General features: G+C 41.3%; 1 long non-coding RNA gene across 1 annotated transcript; it reads left to right on the top strand.

Moving 5' to 3' along the window:
• Positions 1-12,410: 12,410 nt before the first annotated feature.
• Positions 12,411-19,066, top strand: LOC132657192 (uncharacterized). Its single transcript, XR_009594991.1, has 3 exons — positions 12,411-12,468; positions 17,551-17,623; positions 18,884-19,066. It is a non-coding gene; the product is annotated as an uncharacterized LOC132657192 (long non-coding RNA).
• The last annotated feature ends 1,850 nt before the right edge of the window (positions 19,067-20,916 follow it).

The following is a 20,916-nucleotide window of genomic DNA, read 5'->3' as shown; positions in this document are numbered from 1 at the left end:
CTCTATTTCTCCCTTCCTAATAACTATTTCCTAGTTCTATAAATTTGTGCTCATTAATGTGCCTTGCATCCAACAATCAATGGATGACTCTTCTCCAAATGCTCAAATCAGACACTCTGGAGTCACTTGTGACTTCCCTCTCCTTCTGTTGTCAAATTTCATTTCGTTCACTTCCTACCTGCTTCATATTAGTCTTTTCTACTCCTTAGCCCCAGGCCACCAAATCTGGAACTCTGCAAGTCTCCTTACCTCTCTGCCCCCCACGTTGCCTCTAATCCACATCCTACACTGCTAACAAAATTATCTTTCAAAAATGCAAGTCTGATCAGAGCACTTGCTGCCCTCAGTTTAGACTGTAGTAAAGCTAAGCTGACTAAATAGTTGTTTGGACATCTGGCTCCTTCCATCATCTTCAGTTTCTACATTCAGATCAGAAAATCTTTCTGCCTCTTCTCATTGGGAAGGTGGGCCACGATGAGCTTATGTTTGAGATGCTTCATTTGTGGGAGGGACTCAGTGGGTCAATCCAGAGGAAACATCCTTCATTTGCTCTCAGCTGCTGTCCCTGGCCGTAGTCTGGCTCATACCTTGCAGTACAGTGAATGTCCCAAGTACTGAGGTGAGGGGACTTGGTACAATTCCATGTCTGCCACTTTCTCTCTTTCTTTTTTAAATAGTTGTTTATTTGGATGCACCAGTTCTTAGTTGCAGCATGTGGGATCTAGTTCCCTGACCAGGGAGTGAACCCAGGCCCCCTGCATTGGATGCATGGAGTCTTAGCCACTGGACCACCAGGGAAGACCCCATGTCTGCTCTTGCTAATCCATCCGACTGTGGGCAAGTCATTTAATCTGTTCAAGCCTCATTTGCCTCATCTGTAAAACAAATGCACTCAGTAAATAAACATTAGCTCAATGTGAACCTTCCCTGCTACTGAATTTTCAGTAGCTCTCATTGCCAGACTTAAGAATAAACTTCTTGGTCTGGCTGGTTTTCAGAGTCTTCGCTGTCTCTGCAGTTCTGACCAACTTGCACATATTTTGTGCTCCCCATCAGGCTACTCTGAATGCCTAGCCTGCTGCCTTTGACCCAGATCTCCACTGGAGCCTCCCTCTCCATTGCTGTGGGAATCCTTCTTACCTTCTGAGGGTCAGTTCCAGGGCTACCTCATTCCTCAATGAAATATTTTAATCCTCTTAAACCAATGTAATCCCTCACTCCTCTGAGAGCCTCAGCTTTATCTCTGTAGCTTCTGGAACCAGTCTATCCATGTTAGAAATGCTCCTGTGCTTGTCTGTGAAGTCATCTGGACACTTATTTTATCATAAGGGACTCAGCTCCATAGAACACACTCTGTTGAGCATTTGCTATGTGACACCACACTGTGGAGGTGGTTTAGTCACTAAGTCGTGTCTGACTCTTGTGACCCCATGGACTGTAGCCTGCCAGGCTCCTCTGTTCATGGGATTCTCCAGGCAAGAATACTGGAGTGGGATGCCATTTCCTTCTCCAGGGGATCTTCCTGACCCAGGGATCAAACCAGGGTCTCCTGCATTGCAGGCTGATTCTTTACCAATTGAGCTACAAGGGAAGCCTTGCACCATGCTAGAGCATCCATATTTTAGATGGATGCATCCATCAACATTCTAACACATCGAACAACGTTCTTCTGAGGTGTCTTTCAATATCACAAATTACTCAGATTTTCTGTTCCTTGTACTTTTTTATGTGCTTGTTCTTTGATGGTGGCTATCAGTAAGAAGTTTACGACTTTTATTTTTTCCCAGGCAAGGCTTTACTGGGGCCCCTGCTGCAGCAGAGGGGAGGAATTTTACAAATTTAAGGACCAAAACAATATTTGAAAATATCTAGTGGAACAAGATAACTTTTGTTTTTTTTTTATTTTGGCAAGAAATAATTTATCTAAGATACTCCAGCTATTCATTGTTGCTCTAAACTCCTGTTTTGTCCACCTAAGTGGAAATGGCCCTGAAATTGTTCTCTAAATGCCTTGAAGTAAAAGTTGTAAAGGAAGGTGCTGCCACCCAGGCCACTGGGAAGCCACAAAAGGTTTGCAGCCAAGAACATAACTCACACTCCACGGTACCTACATTTTTGAGGATTCAATGTGACCTTCCCTGGCAGTAGGGATAAAGAATTCAGTAGACAGAGGACTGAGGAAGAGCAGGTTAGGGAAGAGAGATGGAAAGAAAGAGCATGATTTGATGCTTGAGATAAATCCAGTCATGTGATAATTGTGCAAATCCACATCATAGATTTCATGTATGGATGAAATGCCGATGCTGGACACTCCAAGTGAGTTATTGATGTTTAAAGTGTGAGGAAAATTGCACATTTAGAATTGATAACATATGGAAAGCAAAGCACTAAGAACAGTGTCTGACGCATAATAGGTGCTGATTAAGCCTTCGCGGTGATCACTGTCTTCACCCTCCTCCTCACCATCCTATTAGCCTGGATTTCATTACCTATGACAATGTTTAGTCCCAAGTTAAGCCATTCCTGTGGTGCTTTTCTTATGTCTCCCTCCAATTGCCAATGAGTTTCTCCTAATAGGTATTATATTTATCCCAATATTTCCCAAAATGGTTCAAAAAAGTATTCATCAGTTCCCATGACCATGAGACAACACTGGATTCACAGTAAATACTCAATGCATAATTGTCAGTTAACATTTCAAAATCTTATCTGTAAATACAGTTACTGTATTTTGTGACCCAAAAGTCAGGGTACATCATTATAAACATGATCTGACAATGGGCCAGAACATTTCGAACTGAGACGTCCCCAAGTCATCCTGATTACCTTGGACGTGACCAAACTTTGTCAAGTCTCCCCTGTCAGTAAAGAATCTGCCTGCAGTGCAGGAGACCAGGGTTTGATTCCTGGGTTGGGATGATCCCCTGAAGAAGGAAATGGCAACACACTCCAGTATTCTTGCCTGGACAAAGGAGCCTGGTGGACTACAGTTCATGAGGTTGTAAGAATTGGACACGACTTAGCAACTAAACCACCACCAAGCTTTGTCATCAAAATTGCTTTCTAATCAAATTCTGCCCTAGGAACCACATAAGCTCTCTCTAACTGGAGGGACTTCTCTGGTGGTCCAATGGCTAAGAATCCATTTTGTAATGAAGGGGACTTGGGTTTGAATCCCTGGTCAGGGAAGTAACTTTCCATTTGCCTCAGAGCTACTGAGTCCTCGCGCCACAACTAGAGAATCTGTGCCCTGCAAAGAAAGATCTCACATGTCTGGATGCTGTAACTAAGACCTGACACAGCCAAATATATATATTCATATACATATACATATACCTATACCTATACATATATATATATATATATATCTCCTCATGAAGAAGATCCTTGTAGATTCCTTATTTGTGCAGTTGGATGCCTGCTTTCCTCCTACTTATCTAATTCCTAGAGTATCTGCTCTCAAACAGCCTCTCTACCTGCCAGTAATCCAGAGCTTTATGAGAATAATGTCAGTCTGATCTTTTGCTTCTCGTTAAGCCCCACTGAGAAAAGAGATGACCCCTCATCACTGGCTGAAGTATGTGTTCTTCAGCCTTCTCAGAACTCTAATTGCTGGAATTGTATCACCCTGAAGGTGATGTATGAATATTATATATTCATATATTTGTTATATATTCCAAGGCTATATATGAATATTAATAACTGATGTTTATTGAGCACTAACTAGTGCCAGGCACTATGTAAGCATGCTACACTCATTATCTCACTTCTCAGAATAATTCGTTGAGGGAGAGTCTCTTTTTATCTCCCTATGGCTGACACTGTGGAATGGCTACTCCAAAGTAATTTACATCCCTTTCCTTTTCCATGAGTGAAATGCTGGTTGGAGGATGAGGGTACAGCAGCTGTTTTGCAACCATGACTCAACAAGCACAAAGACAGAGGCCTTCATGCTAACAGTATCAAAGCAGAACAACAGAGTGAGCCTGAACCCAGACAACACTCTTTAATAGCTTTACTGGCTCTTGGATGGTCCAATCCTGGAGTTGTTATATCAGAAAAATAAATACCCAGTAACTCTGACAAATGTTTTTTGTTCCTGTAGCCAAACATATTTCTAATTATGCACTTGTTTTATAAATGAGGAAACTAAAATGCAGTGGGTTTGGGTAAATTTTTCAAAGTCATACAACCAATAGGATTTGTACCCAAATCTGCCCAACATCAAAGCACATGCTCTTAATCGCAAAAGTAACTGCCCCACCCTCTCATCATTGGATTTCTATCAGTTTACTTCCAAACCACACATCGCAGAACTTGGACGCACAGAACGAAGGTGAACCTCCAAAGAAAAGCTTCCAAAAATGAGAGCCGCTGTATTGTGTATTCTTTTTTTTTCTTTTCTTTTTTTTAGAGACTCACATTGCATATCTACATATCAAAGTTTGCAAGAAATTCTGCAACGAAGAAATCTACTTGACTTTGATTAACTCGTTTGAGCCTGGAACACATTTTTTACCTTTTAAGTGACATTCCTACTAATATCCTCAGAACATTGCTCCCTAGAATATCAATTCAAGAGGTCATTTGCAGAATTTTTAACTATTTCCTCAGCTTTGATTTAAAGTAAAACAAAGTGAGTCATAAACAATTTGTTACTTTGTGAATACTGTTGAGGGTTTTGTCCATCATGCAACTCAGGGCCCCTTAAAAAATTCCCAACAATAAATTTCTCTGAGAATCTGGTTCCAAGATAAAATATGCACCTCCTGAGGAAGTTGTCTGCTTCCTTTTTTCTAATGATGAGGATTATGTGACTTACTGTGCCTTTTCTTTTGCTTTGCCTTTCCGGAAGCTCAAAGACAAAAGGGACAATTACTGGCTCAGGATCCTGGGTTTTATATGTTTAAGTTTTCTTTTATCTGATCTTGATCTTTCTCCTTATTTTCCTTGATCCTGATTCTGTATTTGAATTTTATTGGTAATATTGTGTACATTCTTGTGAGTAGTGTCATATTCTTTGTGGACTGGGGCAGAATGTATAATAATTAAACAAAAATCAGGACTGCCCTGAAAAAATATATCACGTGGCCACCTTGTCTACATGGTCGCAGTACAGGTGCCTGATCAAAGAATCAAGTTAATTCATGTAAACTGATAGTATAAAATTTAAAGTGAGGACTTCCCGGGTGGTCCAGTGGTTAAGACTCCACACTTCCACTGTAGAAGGCACAAGTTTGATCCCTGGTCGGGGAACTGAGATCCTGCATGCCGAGAGGTGTAGTCAAAAAAATAAATAAAAAATGATAATTAAAAAAACAAATAAATAATAAAAAATGAAACACCACACAAAAAAATCTTGAAGTTAGGTCTTATAAATATCTAATAAAAGGAAAGGAAGTAGATCTTCAAAGGGGAATATATTCTTGGAGATGAAATATAAACATCTTTACTTTTATTTGATTATATCCTAGTACAAACTGAATATTTATTCGAATTAATTCTACTTCTCTAGATTCCCAAGCTAAATCAACATCCATTCCATCAACTTAGTTAACCAAATTAATTACAACCTTGCAGAAAAATAAAATTAAGAATGACAGACGTGCTCTGTGATACATATCTATTTCAGGAAACTTAATTTAGTTAACTGTGGTTGAATAACCATTCCTTCCTTAAGAAGGCACAGAATTTGCTACACTCATCAAAACAGAGGAGCAGCAGTTATTCAAGAGTTATTCATGAGGTTGGTGCCATTCATTGAAGGGGCAACCTAACAAGCCCCAGATCAATTAAAAAAAAAGTTAACTAAGGGTTTACTATGAAATTCTGCAGGAGGTACAAAGAAATATGATACAGATATTGACTTTTCAACTCTTGAGGGGAAAACTCTTAGGCTTGAGTAGCAGCAGCTGCAAGTGATAGCTCAGAATATGCTATCTGCAGACACGTGTTTTCAACCAAATTCCTATAGAGATGGACATTGTCAAATTTATTGAAAGTTTCGGATGTTGTCAAATTTATTGAAAATCTTTCATCTCTCTCTATGGCAGCTCTTAGATCCATAAAGCTCTAAATTATAGGCTTTAACCCAAGGCATGGTGGCTATTTGGATAAATTTCATGTATGAAGGTAACATTTGGAAATATTATTAACATTTGCTTCTTTCTATTCCTTCAGGCAGCAAGATGTCCTCTGCATGGCTCTTAGGAAAAGATTGTTACAAGATAAATGCAAAGAAACAAAAGGAATCTGATTTTAGCTTAGCTATATAGACCTTTGAAATGCATGACAGAGAAAATAGCTTGAAAAGGGTTTTCAAGAATAAAAACCAAGTCCCTTGCTAGAGTTAGTTAAGCTACATGAAATAAAAAATGAAACATTGTAAATATAGACATTTATTTTTCTCTTATAAAATCAGTCTGATAGTGTAAGACTGGTACTGTTATCAGATTCTCAGACTTCATCTCTGTTTTAGTTCTCTCCTAGCCCTTGTTCCTTGCAGTTGCAGGATTACCTCCTGGTACAAGATGGTTGCTAGAGTTCCAACCATTATGTCCACCTGTGAGGAAATAGGAACTAGGGAAAGGCAAAGAATATTTCTTCCCACTGAGTCAACTCACAAACCATCTCAGAAGTCCCACGCAACACTTAGGCTTATATATCACTTGTCAGAATTTAATCACATGGTCATGCTTAGCTGCAAGGGAGCCTAGAAAAACATAATCTTTTGTAGGGCACAAAACTGACCTAAATAAAATAATACTCTTAGGGAAGTGGAAAGGGAGAATGGATAAAAGCTTGCAAATAGAAATCTCTGCCACATTCCTGAAGAACTCAAGTTGTAAAGTTGAAATCATAAATATAAATAGAGAATGGACCTTGATTATGCAGAAGTGAGTTTTTCTCACCCCAGATGAGATGAAACCTCCTTTGGACTGGGTGATGAAGGGAGGAACACCTGAGGGAGGCCAGCAGACCTGAAGATGCTTTGAGACTTTGATGAGAGGGATTCAGGGTGACCTTCCTGGACCAACCACCAGAGAACAGATGGAGAACCCAGATGTCCTAGATATTTCCTGCAGGGATGAGGTACATCTCTAGAGATGCCAGCAGGAACCTATGCCTCCCCTCCTCCCAACACTGTGGCTCTGTGAACGGTCTCCGGAATTTAGACCGAATCCAGGGAATGGGGTGGTGGGGAAAACCACAAACTGACTGAAAAACACCACCTGCTTTGAATGAGAAAACTCCGATCTGACCAAGTCCTACTTTAAAATGGTGAGGATTACTTTCTGCTATCAGGCAGAATGGGGACATGAGATTAAAATTAAGCTCAGTTATAGAAAAAGAAATGAGTGTATGACTTGTGAAAATTCATCTGCCACACACGCGTTCTCAGCTTGTCATGTCTCACTCTCGGCAGTCATTCAGCTCAGAAATTTGGCACCTTGTAGAGACAAAGGAGCATTTTGCTGTTTCAACTGAAGTTATTTTGAGAGAGCAGGATTTCGCTGTTACACTGCTTCAATGCCACATTGTTATACTGTGGCTCCTATCTATGACTCACAAACACCCTCCCCATCCCCTGTCTACAAGTGGCTCCACAGATGGCCTGAGATGTATTTCTCAAATGTGAGCTGGCATCGAAGGTGACCTGTGTGTCCTGGCTTGCCCAGGGTTCTTTGAGTTTTAGCAATAGCAGTTCTGTGTCCTGGGAATCCTTTCTGTAGTCCCTGGGAAACCAGGAGGGTGGGTCACCCTTGCATCAGAATCACTCGGAGGACGAGTTAAGCAAGATTCCTGGGCTACCCCCAGAGCTTCTAACTCAGTAGGGATGGGGGTAGAGGCCCAAGATTTTGCATTTGTAACAGGCTCCCAGGGATCTGATGCTACAGGTCTGTGGATGTGTTATACTAAGAGTCAGGTCAGTTTTTTTCCAACATTACCATAATAAAACATGTTGGGCCATATATTTAATCAAAGCGATAAATTCATGGCAAATGCTTTGACCAAGAGTTTAGCTTTTTCTCTTCTTTTATAGCAATTCCCTGGCCACGTTAGTTCTGAGCTAGAGCTCATCCTTGAGAAGCTTAGCCTAGAATCTGCCCTTCCAGCCCTTCCAGAAGTTCTGAAAGTGAAAGTCACTCAGTTGTGTCCGACTCTTTGCAATCCCATGGACTATAGAGTCCATGGAATTCTCCAGGCCAGAATACTGGAGTGGGTAGCCTTTCCCTTCTCCAGGAGATCTTCCCAACCCAGGGATCAAACCCAGGTCTCCCGCATCACAGGTGGATTCTTTACCAGCTGAGCCACCAGGGGAGCTTGAGAATACTGGAGTGGGTAGCCTATCCCTTCTCCAGTGGATCTTCCTGATGCAGGAATTGAACCGCTGTCTCCTGCATTGCAGGTGGATTCTTTACCATGATGTATGTAAACAACCACCACCCCACAGGACAGTCTATATGTTTCCTGTTGTTACACTGACGTGTGAAGTGAAGTAAAGTGAAAGTCACTCAGTTGTGTCCAACTCTTTGTGACCCCATGGACTATAGAGTCCATGGAATTCTCCAGGCCAGAATACTGGAGTAGCTAGCCTTTCCCTTCTCCAGGAGATCTTCCCAACCCAGGGATCAAACCCAACCCAGGTCTCCCTCATTGCAGGCAGATTCTTTACCAGCTGAGCCACAAGGGAAGCCCAATTTTTAATATTAAATCCCTGTCTGCTAAAACCAATGAAAGTGTGTCCTGTTTACCTGTAACTGAATCCTGACTGATAAATCCTAGGACGCTGGATCACAGGGTTTGAGAAATGGTAAAGGAAGTGGGAAAAGAGTCTGTGCATATCTCAGGGACCAGGAGAGAAAGAAAAGGAGAAATTTCCCATGGGTGCAAAAGCCTGTCTGGACAAAGATGCTCTTGTACACCTCAACCATTTACAAGCAAAACACTTATAAACCACTGTAGAACACTCTATCAATACATTCCTGAATAGTTGCTAGTCAGCAGAAAAATGACGTCATCCTACTTTCCATCATAACAATAAGCCTGGATCTAACTGTATACAACAGAGGCAAAATCGGATTCTCTAACAGATGGAAATAAACAGACTTTGAACTCATGGTGATCGTCCTAGCCATCCCTGGTACAATGTCTCACCCTAATAGATTACAAACTGAAACACTAGACGTAGTAAAACCACCTGAGCCTTGTGAAGATTGCTAGAATCAGAGACCCAGGCCCTGCCAGACTGAGAGGTTTAAGACAACCTAGAAGAACGGAGTCTTCAAATTCTCACACATCTTCAAAGAAATCAACTTCAAAGCCATTCCTTTTGGATTTTTGTTTAAGCCTTTAAAAGTTAATTCACTATGAAAGGTAGAAGAGGAAAAGAGCTGGCAGGCTAAGGTCACTAATTTGCTAAATCAAGCATGGAGGGAGGAAAGTAAACCATGAAATCTCAATGTAGGCAGCCCTTGATATGAACTCAGACATGCCCATTAAATTCTTTAAATTGGATTATGCATGTGTAAGGAACCAGTGTTAGATATTAAAGTTAATATTTCTCCTGATTTAGCAGCACTTCTGCTAAGACTCAGTAAGCTGGTTAGCACACACTGATAATCCCCAGCCCCTGGCAGTGGCATGGACACTCGTGGGGAAGTGCCACACATCGTTTTTTCCATTTATTTATTTTAAAATCTTATTTTCCAGCTTTATTGAGATATGACTGACATACAATACTGTGTCAGTTTAAGGTGTGCAATGTGATAATTTGATACATCTATGCGTATTGCAAAATGACCACAATAAATTTAGTGAACACCTCCATCAGTTTATACAATTACCATTTTGTGTGGGTGTGGTGAGAACATTTAAGATCTATCTACTCTCATACTTTCAAGTATATAATACAATACTGTTAACCATAGGCACAATGCTGTATACATTCAGCTCAGTCGCTCAGTCGTGTCCGACTCTTTGCGACCGCATGAATCGCAGCACGCCAAGCCTCCCTGTCCATCACCAACTCCTGGAGTTCACTCAGACTCACGTCCATTGGGTCCGTGATGCCATCCAGCCATCTCATCCTCTGTCGTCCCCTTCTCCTCCTGCCCCCAATCCCTCCCAGCATCAAAGTCTTCTCCAATGAGTCAACTCTTCACATCAGGTGGCCAAAGTACTGGAGTTTCAGCTTTAGCATCATTCCTTCCAAAGAAATCCCAGGGCTAATCTCCTTTAGAATGGACTGGTTGGATCTCCTTGCAGTCCAAGGGACTCTCAAGAGTCTTCTCCAACACCACAGTTCAAAAGCATCAGTTCTTCGGTGCTCAGCCTTCTTCACAGTCCAACTCTCACATCCATACATGACTACTGGAAAAACCATAGCCTTGACTAGACGGACCTTAGTCAGCAAAGTAATGTCTCTGCTTTTGAATATGCTATCTAGGTTGGTCATAACTTTTCTTCCAAGGAGTAAGCATCTTTTAATTTCATGGCTGCAATCACCATCTGCAGTGATTTTGGAGCCCCCCAAAATAAAGTCTGACACTGTTTCCACTGGTTTCCCATCTATTTCCCATGGAGTGATGGGACCGGATGTCATGATCTTTGTTTTCTGAATGTTGAGCTTTAAGCCAACTTTTCCACTCTCCTCTTTTACTTTCATCAGAGGCTTTTTAGTTCCTGTATACATTAGACCCTGGAAATTCTGTATAGTTCATTAACCTGATTCTCATGCCTTTGTAGGTACTTTATACCACCAGTTGTGATTCATTTTAAAAATTCTTTTCTGACTTGCAAAAGAAGTGCAATTCAGCCTCTTTATGTAAATGTGATTACCATTCTGTAAGGTCACATTCTTAGAAGACCAAAGAATTCACATCATCCTCTTTTTCACCCTCTCAAAACTTGGCTTCTTATCCCAATAGCAACTTTTCACCCACAGGGCTGTATACAAGGTATAAAATCATCATATGTTGCAGTTTTTTACATTTTTACTTCTACTTTTCTGCTGTACTAGCAGTAAACTTCCTATGATAATTTTACGCATCCTTTGGAAGGCACTTTATATACAACAGCTCATCAAGTTATGCAGGAAGAGCAAAATTTTGGGTGGGTGGATATTTAATGACTTGCTTCTACTCCTGCACATCTCTGATCCTTCCTCAACATAGCAGGAGAGCCTTTGTGAAATTTAAATCTGATCATATCTCTCCTGCTTAAGATCTCTCAGTGGTTTTCCATCGCACTCAAAATAAAAACAAACTCCTTTATGTGGCCTATAATATCAGAACTTTCTCTCCAGTTTTGCAAGTTAATCATTGTAAAACTCTTAGAATTGGGCTTAAAACAACTATACTCCAAAAAATTTTTTAATTTTTAAAAAAGATGAAGAAACAAACAAACAAAAAGAACTCTGCAAACACGTAGTGCCCGGTGAATCTCAGCCATCCTTCCCCCCCTCCTCACCATCTTCCTCTCACGTGACAGCGCTTTCTGGGTTCTATCCTTTGCCTCAGCCACCTTCTCTCTCCTTCGGACACCTGAGAACGTCAAGCTCTTTCCCATTTCAGAACATTCCTCCCAACTGCTCCCTCCCTTTCTTCCAGGTGGTTCCTTCTAGTTTATTAGGTTTAACTGACTCCTCCTCAGAAAAGCTCCTTTACTTGATCTCACTTGGCCCCCCTGCTCCAGGTGCTTTTCTTTTAGCCTGCTGAGGACTATTTGTAACTGATAACTTGTTTTACAACTTTTGTGTCGGTCTTTCCCACTGACCTTTAAACTCCTTTGGGCAAGGAGACATCTGCTTTGTTCACCACTTACGTTTAGTATATAATGTTTGATACATAGAGGAAACAATATTGAAGGAGAAAGAGAAAAATAACTTAAAACAACTTTAGTTATTAAACCTTGGCTATGTGACTAGGCATTCTACTAAACACTTGGCACGTGTCAGCTCACCTAATCTTTCAAATGGCCACAAAGTTGAGAATTGTCTCCATTTTATATTGGTAGAATGTGGGACTTGAAGAATTTATGTAAGCCACATTAGGGCTAAGATTCAGAGTTAGGATTTGAACTGAGGTCTGTTAGGCTCCAAATTGCTTTGAGTAACAAGGGGGGAGAGGGTGTGTAAAATATGATAAACATGATAAACAGCTGGTTCTACCTCTTTTACAGCACACAAAGTCTTCCTGGGTGAGCGGTTTCATTCTGCTTCTGGAATTTGTGAGTACGTGCTGTATCTGAAATCAATAAACAATCAGCAGTACTCCAGGGCCTGGGTGTGCACTAGGTCTGAACTGTGTGACTTCAAAATACAGAGCTGATAGTGCTCTACTAAGGGCTGTGTTTCCTGTCAGGTGGCTTTATCGTCCTGGTTTTGTAATCAGTGTGAAAGGGAAAGTGGTCCATTTCTAAAATGAGAGGAATACGCTGCAGAACAAGCTCACCAGGAAGAAAACAGTTGAGTATTAAGGGGACAAGGGAAAATAATGGGGGAGAATCTGTGGATTCCAAATCAGCCCTTGTCTGTCTTAAAGTCAGTAATCCTTTGTTATGGGTTGAATGTTAGATGGAATGTTTGTATCTTGTTAGATTGAATGTTTGTAGCATCCCCAAATTCATATGTTAAAGCCCTAACTCCCAGTGGGATATTTGGAGATGTGGTCTTTGGGAAGTAAATAAAATTAAATGAGGTCATGAGGGTGGGGCCTTCACGATGGGATTGGTGCCCTTGAAACTTATAAAAGGGAACATGAGAGAGCTTGTTTCCCAGGGGGTACCCTGGGAACCCCCCTCCCCTCCTCCTTCTCTTGCTCAGCACATGCACTGAGAAAAGGTCATGTGAGTAACACAGTGAGAAAGTGGCTGTCTGCAAGCCAAGAAGAGCACTCTCACCAGAAATGGAATTAGTCAGCACCTTGATCTTGGACTTCCCAACCTCCAGACTGTGAGAAATGGACTTTTGTTGTTTAAGCTACCTAGTCTATGATATTTAGTTATGGTAGCTTGGGCTAATACATATCTCAAGTTTATGAGTGATTGTTCCTGTTGTTGTTTAGTTGCTAAGTTGTGTATGACTCTGTGACCCCATGGACTGTAGATCACCAGGCTCCTCTGTCCATGGAATTTCCCAGGCAAGAATACTGGTGTGGGTTGCCATTTTCCTTCTCTACGGGGTCTTCCCAACCCAGGGATCAAACTGGAGTCTCCCGTATAAGAGTGTTTACCTACACTATAAAGACTCTGTGACTCCTATTTTGTTTCCTATATTTCCCATATAGTGGATTATCCTTAAAACACCAAATTGAGTTTTAACCTAAGTATTTCCTTGAGATTTTCTAAGTGAAACTAAAATGTTTTTTGTAATTGGAGTATAATTGCCTTACAATATTGTGTTAGTTTCTGCTGTACAACAAAGTGAATCAGCTGTCAGTCTACATATATTCCCTCCCTCATGAGCCTCCGTCCCATCCCACCCTTCTAGGTTATCATAGAGCTTCAAGCTGAGCTCCTTGTGCTACACAGCAGCTTCCCACTAGCTATCTAGCTTACACATGGTGGTATACGTATGTCAGTCTGCACTCTCAACTCCACCCTGCCCTTCCTGCTCTGTGTCCACTGTCCATTGTCTATGCCTGTGTCTCTATTCCTGCCCTGCAAATAGGTTCATCTGTACCAGTTTTCTAGGTTACATATACATACGTTAGTATACAATATTTGTTTTTCTCTTTCTGACTTCCTTTACTCTGTGTGACAGACTCTAGGCCCATTCACATAAGGGAAGCTAATGTTAAATGCAATGCATGCCTCACTGGGTTTACGACATGTTAAACCTGAGCTGGTCAAGCTGGGAATGGCAGGAATGGGGCCCAGGAGGAGGGATGAGGAATGGGAAAGAAGGAGGGATAGACAACTACTGTCTCTTGACCCACAAAATAATACTTGCTTGGATCACATCATACAGCTGTTGCAGGGATCAAAGAATCAATGGGTAAGCAAGTGCTTTTATTCGCAGTATACCATATAAATGAAAGGAATCATTACTGTTTAATGAGCCAGGGAAACAGTTCACTAAATTATTAGTGGTCTGAGTTACTGTTCAGTTCTCATGTGTAGGATCATGCCCAAATATTCCAAAGAACTTTTTTTTCCTAAGAAAATTTTGATCTTTAAAAGATTGGTGTGTGTTATAAACATAAACTAATAATGGAGTCATTAACTGGCATAAATTATCCTGCCACTGTTACTAAATGACATGTCAACAAAAATCTAAAGTACATAATAAAATTTTCTCAGTACCTTGACAGAATTTGAGACAGAATTGAGACAAGGATATGAAAGCACTTTGCTAAATGGAGAATACTAAACAGATACTAGTTATTATCAGTTGAACTAAAGAAATTTTATTTATCTTGCTTTTTTAAAGCTCATGTTGAAAAATATCAACCAATTTCCAATTCAGTCCCATGACAGTATTTATTGGTGCCATCTGCTGGAAGTTCCTGAAAAATTGATGAGGTTAAGATGAATCAAATGATAAATAGCACAGTACATATATTTTAAGCACTACATGCATTCCTTGCAGATTAAAATTAATGTTGGTAAAATTCCCGGCCTGCATTTCTTATATTAAAATTTGCTATGCAAAACAGTTGATGTTGAATAGATGGGTATATTTCATAAATTGTAACATTCTATTCATAGCTTCATTCATTGAACCATCATTTTGAGCTCTGGCTGTCCGCCAGGCCCTGTGACTGAAAAAAAAAACTAGAGATGTAGGGAGGGGCAAGTAACTATCTCTTCTCACAAGGGTTCGGGTCCTCCATTTAGTGGGGGGATGACAGATCCACAAGCCACTAAATGCAACACATTGGGCTAAACTCCATGGGGGAGGTGAGATAGGAACCTCTCCAATCCAGGAGGCCAATGGATCTTTCCCACAAAATGAGGAAATCAGCCATCTTTGCGCAGGTGGAGGAGAGAAGAAAGAATTATGGGGAAACAAATCAAACTTGAGAAGGTGAAACCATCAGACAAGCAGAGATGGGAATTTTTTTTTAATTTATTCCAATTCTGTAAAACATTGTAGATGTCAAGTGGCCTCCATGAACTTGAGTTCTATTTAAATCAGTCTAGCATTTTATCTGGGCTTCCCTGGTGGCTCAGAGGTTAAAGCCTCTGCCTGCAATGCGGGAGACCGGGGTTGAATCCCTGGGTCAGGAAGATCCCCTGGAGAAGAAAATGGCAACCCACTCCAGTATGCTTGCCTGGAGAATCCCATGGACAGAGGAGCCTGGTGGGCTAGTCCACGGGGTCACAAAGAGTCAGACACAACTGAGCGACTATGAAAGGCACCATGGATTTCAATATAGAGGGCACTCTGTAGACTGACATTTATCATAACACCCCAGCATAATTTGCCCCACAATGAATTCAGACAGCACAACTCTATAAGTTTTCATTCTCATCAGCAGGCTCACCCCAATCAGTTCATTAATCCCACAATAATGGAACCTTGCACTTTAAATGACTGAAGGTTTTGGACCTCACTTATGAAACACTAGGGGGATTTACAGGTACGAGTAACAGAAGTTGTCTTTAGATGGGTGGTAACCTGGAGAAGGGCATGGCAACTCACTTCAGTGTTCTTGCCTGGAGAATACCATGGACAGAAGAGCCTGGTGGACTGTCGTCCATGGGTTGCAGAGAGTCAGACATGACTGAGTGACTAACACTTTTACTTTCAATTTCTAAGCAAACTTCAGGGCTTCCCAGATGGCGCTAGTTTTAAAGAACCCATCTGCCAATGCAGGAGACATAAGAGACACAGGTTTGATCCCTGGGTGGGGAGGATACCCTGGAAGAGGGCATAACAGCCCACTCCAGTGTTCTTGCCTGGAGAATCCCATGGACAGAGGAGCCTGGCAAGCTACACGAATGAAGCGACTTGGCACAAATGAATGAAAACTTCAGTGAACGTCAGTGCCACCTGTGGGGCTTCTGAAAACACAGATCTGCTGGGCCCTACCCTCAGGAGGTCCTGGGTGGATCTGATATTTGCATTTATAACAAGTTACCCAGTGTTGCTGATACTGCTGGTCCAGGGACCATTCTTTGAGAACTATTACTTTATACCCTGTGATAACGTAAATTTAACAGAAATGAAAGCAAAGTATTTTATAAGCATTTAAACTAATATATAATGATTTGTTAATCATTAGCAGTGCAGTGTACATTGGACAAATTGAAAAATTGAGATAATTATCAAACCCAGAAATAGCCACTATAAACATTTGGCATCTTTCCTCCCATATTTCTGTGGATATGTGTCTATGTGTACATTTGTTGTTGTTTAGTCGCCAAGTGTCCAATTCTTCGTGACTCCATGGACTATAGCCCTCCAGGGACCTCTATTCATGGGACTTCCCAGGCAAGAATACCAGAGTCAGTTGTCATTTCCTTCTCCAGGGGATCTTCATGACCCAGGGACTGAACCCACATTTCCAGCCTTGCAGGCAGACTCTTAATCGCTGAGCCACATGTGCATACGACTGAAATCATTCTATATATACAATATTGAACTTGATTTTTTTTTCTTCTGGTATTTTCTTTTGACTATTATCCATATTATTTAAAAATTAGCAAATACAGGGTATATTAATAATCAGGTCATTGCTGTGAACTACCAGTGATATTGTTGCTTCCCTTGGGAAAGGGTGTTCAGAGCTCCTTAATCTATTATTTTGGAAGTCCTGCCTTGGGCTGCCTTCTCGTTTTTTCATCCCTTAACAGGCGTTGGTGGGAGCAGCATGAGTAAATAGTAAATGTCTTCCCTTTGTGTAAAGGTTCTCTTGAGCAAATAATAAGTGTTAGAATAATAAGTGTTAGTTGCTCAGTCGTGTCCGACTCTTTGTAACACCATGGACTGTAGCTTATCAGGCTCCTCTGTCCATGGGATTCTCCAGGCAAGAATACTGGAGTGGGTTGCCATTCCCTTCTCCAGGGGATCTTCCCAACCCAGTGATCGAACCCAGATCTCGTGCATTGCAGGCAGATTCTTTACCGTTTGAGCTACCCCGGGAAGCCCAATGATAATAGGAAATTATAAATAATAGGGACACATTTTAGGACTTCACATCTTCTGTACCTCCAACCCATTTGATCACTAGTGAATAGTATTAACTTTGAATATATTAATTACAGTAGGTGTAAGTTGTTGATGTTGTTGTTGTTGGGGCTAAGATTAACTGATTCATCACAGAATTAGCCTAATTAGTTGTTTTACCATTCCTATTCCTATTTACCATTCCTTTTTGGTAAATAAGTTGAGGGTAAGAGTTAAGTTCAAGGGCAGATCTATAAACTTTAGAAAAGTTTTAAATGTTTTAAAATAATGTAAGTAATGACACTTATCGTAGGAAAAAAAACTAAATCCTCCCTTCCCAGACAAATTATTTTCATAGTTTAAGCACTCACTTTAGTTAGTAATCACTCTAGTTTTAGTCTAGATAATAATCATTCTATGTGCTTGTGTGCTAGGTTGCTTCAGTCGTGTCTGGCTGACCCTATGGACTGTAGCCCTCCAGGCTCCTCTGTCCATGGGATTCTCCAGGTAAGAATACTGGAGTGGGTTTTTATGCCCTCCTCCAGGGGATCTTCCTGACTCAGGAATCAAACCCGTGTCTCTTATGTCTCCTGCATTGGCAGATGGGTTCTTTAACACTAGTGCCATCTGGGAAATGCACTAATCATTCTGGTTTTAGTTAAATTCTAACTCTCTTCATTTCCTTTCTACTATAGCTTAAGTTAAGAACTTGGAATCAAAATCTAGCCAGAAACATTCTTGGTATTTCATACAGGGACTTTAATAAAAGGAAGAGTCGCAAAGTATTGGAAGGGAGAGGAGGAAAGGAGGGACAGTGGGGTAACAGAGATTAGTAACTGCAGGGATCGGCTACCACCTGCAAGGGTTCAGTTCAGTTCAGTTCAGTCGCTCAGTCGGGTCCGACTCTTTGTGACCCCATGAACCCCAGCACGCCAGGCCTCCCTGTGCATCACCAACTCCCGGAGTTCACTCAAACTCACATCCATCGAGTCAGTGATGCCATCCAGCCATCTCATCCTGGGTCGTCCCCTTTCTCCTCCTGCCCCCAATCCCTCCCAGCATCGAAGTCTTCTCCAATGAGTCAACTCTTCGCGTGAGGTGGCCAAAGTACTGGAGTTTCAGCTTTAGCATCATTCCTTCCAAAGAAATCCCAGGGCTTCTCTACTTCAGAATGGACTGGTTGGATCTCCTTGCAGTCCAAGGGACTCTCAAGAGTCTTCTCCAACACCACAGTTCAAAAGCATCAATTCTTCGGCACTCAGCCTTCTTCACATTCCAACTCTCACATCCATACATGACCACTGGAAAAACCATAGCCTTGACTAGATGGACCTTAGTCGGCAAAGTAATGTCTCTGCTTTTGAATATGCTATCTAGGTTGGTCATAACTTTTCTTCCAAGGAGTAAGCGTCTTTTAATTTCATGGCTGCAGTCACCATCTGCAGTAATTTTAGAGCCCAAAAAATGGTAGAGAAATAGAAAGAAAGTGATGTGACCAGGCCCATCAGTCATTCCTCACGGTCAGTGCTGAGGCTCACTATGTTTGTTGTTGTTTTATTGAAGTAGAGCTGGTTTACAATGTTGTGTTGGTTTCTGTTGAACAGCAAAGTGATTCAGTTACACATGTATACACACATCCTTTTTCATTCTCTTTTCTATTATAGTTTATTACAGGATATTGAATATAGTTCCCTGTGCTAAACAGTAGGACTTTATTTTATATGCTAATCCCAAACTTCTAATGTATCTCTCCCCACCCCTTTCCAGCATTCTGGCCTGAAGAATTCCATGGACTGCATAGTTCATGAGGCCGCAAAGATTCGGACTCGACTTGAACGATTTTCATTTTCACTTTCACCCCCTTTCCTCTTTGATAATTGTAAGTTTGTTTTCTAAGTCTGTGAGTTTGTTTCTGTTTTGTAAATAAATTCATTTGGGTTATATTTCAGACTCTGCAGTGTGGATCGCATGTATTTGTTTTTCTCTGACTCGGTTCACTTAGTTTGATCTGTAGGTTCATCCACATTGCTTCAAATGGCATTATTTCATTCTTTTGTGACTGAGTAGTATTCAGTCTTTTGTGACATTCTGTATGACTGAGTAATATTTCATTTTATACTGGCTGCTATGACCAAGGAACTGAATTCCAAATTTTGTTTAACTTTAAATTAGCATAACTTGGAGAGTCATATGTGGCTAGTGGTTTCTATATTACACAGTGCAGATTAGGCCTCCTGCATTGCAGAGCAGATCATGGGAGGGCTAGATTGGAGCTGAGAGCAAATAGGCAAATGACTGGTAGAGGGTCAAAGGTCAGAGAGACCTGGGTTCCATCTTATATCTACTTATGAGTGTGTAACCCTGGTCAGGTTAACTCATCTCTAGAAGCCATCTATAAAAATGGCAATGGTAACAGTACCTACCTCCTAGGATTATAGAGTTATCAGGAGAACCAAACAAGACAATGCAACCATTCAACTAATGCCTGACTCACGGAAGTGTGTAAGTGGCTCATTCGTGTCTGACTCTTTGCTACCCCATGGACTGTAGCCTGCCAGGCTCCTCTGTCCATGAAATTTTCCAGGCAAGAATACTGGAGTGGGTTGCCATTTCCTTCTCTAGCTTGACTCATGGAAAGTATCAAATAAATGTTTGTTATACTTTTCCCATCTAAAATAAATATTTCAAAAATTTTATTGTGAGGGAGCAGGTAAGATATAGGAAGCCTTTAGAGGGATGATAGTCTAATTCATCTCCCAATGTTTTTTAGAGCTATAATTCTATTCATATGCTTGCTGAACATTTTCTTTTCTATTGATCTTTTTGTGCAGCAAGAGATTTTAGTCTTTCTATCCTCAATGCAGGAGACCCCAGTTCAATTCCTGGGTCAGAAAGATCCTCTGGAGAAGGGAAAGGCTACCCACTCCAGTATTCTGGCCTGGAGAATTTCATGGATTGTATAGTCCATGAGGTCGCAAAGAGTTGGACACGACTGAGTAACTTTCACTTTCACATCCTTCTTCTAGTATATATAGACTGTTGGGTTTTTTTGGTTTGTTTTTTAACTTGATTGACAATGATCATACTGTTATGGCAAGCAGACTTAATTATCATACACTGTGAAAGTCACTCAGTCGTGTCCAACTCTTTGTGGCCCCATGGCCTATACAGTCCATGGAATTTTCCAGACCAGAATACTGGAGAGGGTAGCCTTTCCCTTCTCCAGGAGTTATTTCCAACCCAGGGATTGAACCCAGGCCTCCCTTATTGCAGGTAGATTCTTTACCAGCTGAGCTACTTGGGAAGCTCATTGTACACTATCAGTTCAGTTCAGTTCAGTTCAGTTCAGTCACTCAGTCGTGTCCAACTCTTTACAACCCTATGAATCGCAGCACGCCAGGCCTCCCTGTCTATCACCAACTCCCAGAGTTCACTCAAACTCACGTCCATCGAGTCGGTGATGCCATCCAGCCATCGCATCCTCTGTCGCCCCCTTCTCCTCCTGCTCCCAATCTCTCACAGTGTCAGAGTCTTTTCCAATGAGTCAACTCTTCACATCAGGTGGCCAAAATACTGGAGTTTCAGCTTCAGAATCATTCCTTCCAAACAACACCTAGGGCTGATCTCCTTTAGAATGGAATGGTTGGATCTCCTTGCAGTCCAAGGCACTCTCAAGAGTCTTCTCCAACACCACAGTTCAAAAGCATCAATTCTTCAGCCCTCCGCTTTCTTCACAGTCCAACTCTCACATCCATACATGACCACAGGAAAACCATAGCCTTGACTAGACGGGCCTTAGT

Source organism: Ovis aries, chromosome 9, assembly GCF_016772045.2.
Source record: "Ovis aries strain OAR_USU_Benz2616 breed Rambouillet chromosome 9, ARS-UI_Ramb_v3.0, whole genome shotgun sequence".
NCBI classification, from domain to species: Eukaryota; Metazoa; Chordata; class Mammalia; order Artiodactyla; family Bovidae; genus Ovis; species Ovis aries.
The sequence above is the reverse complement of the archived record's forward strand: the minus strand, read 5'-3'. Positions and strand labels throughout refer to the sequence as shown.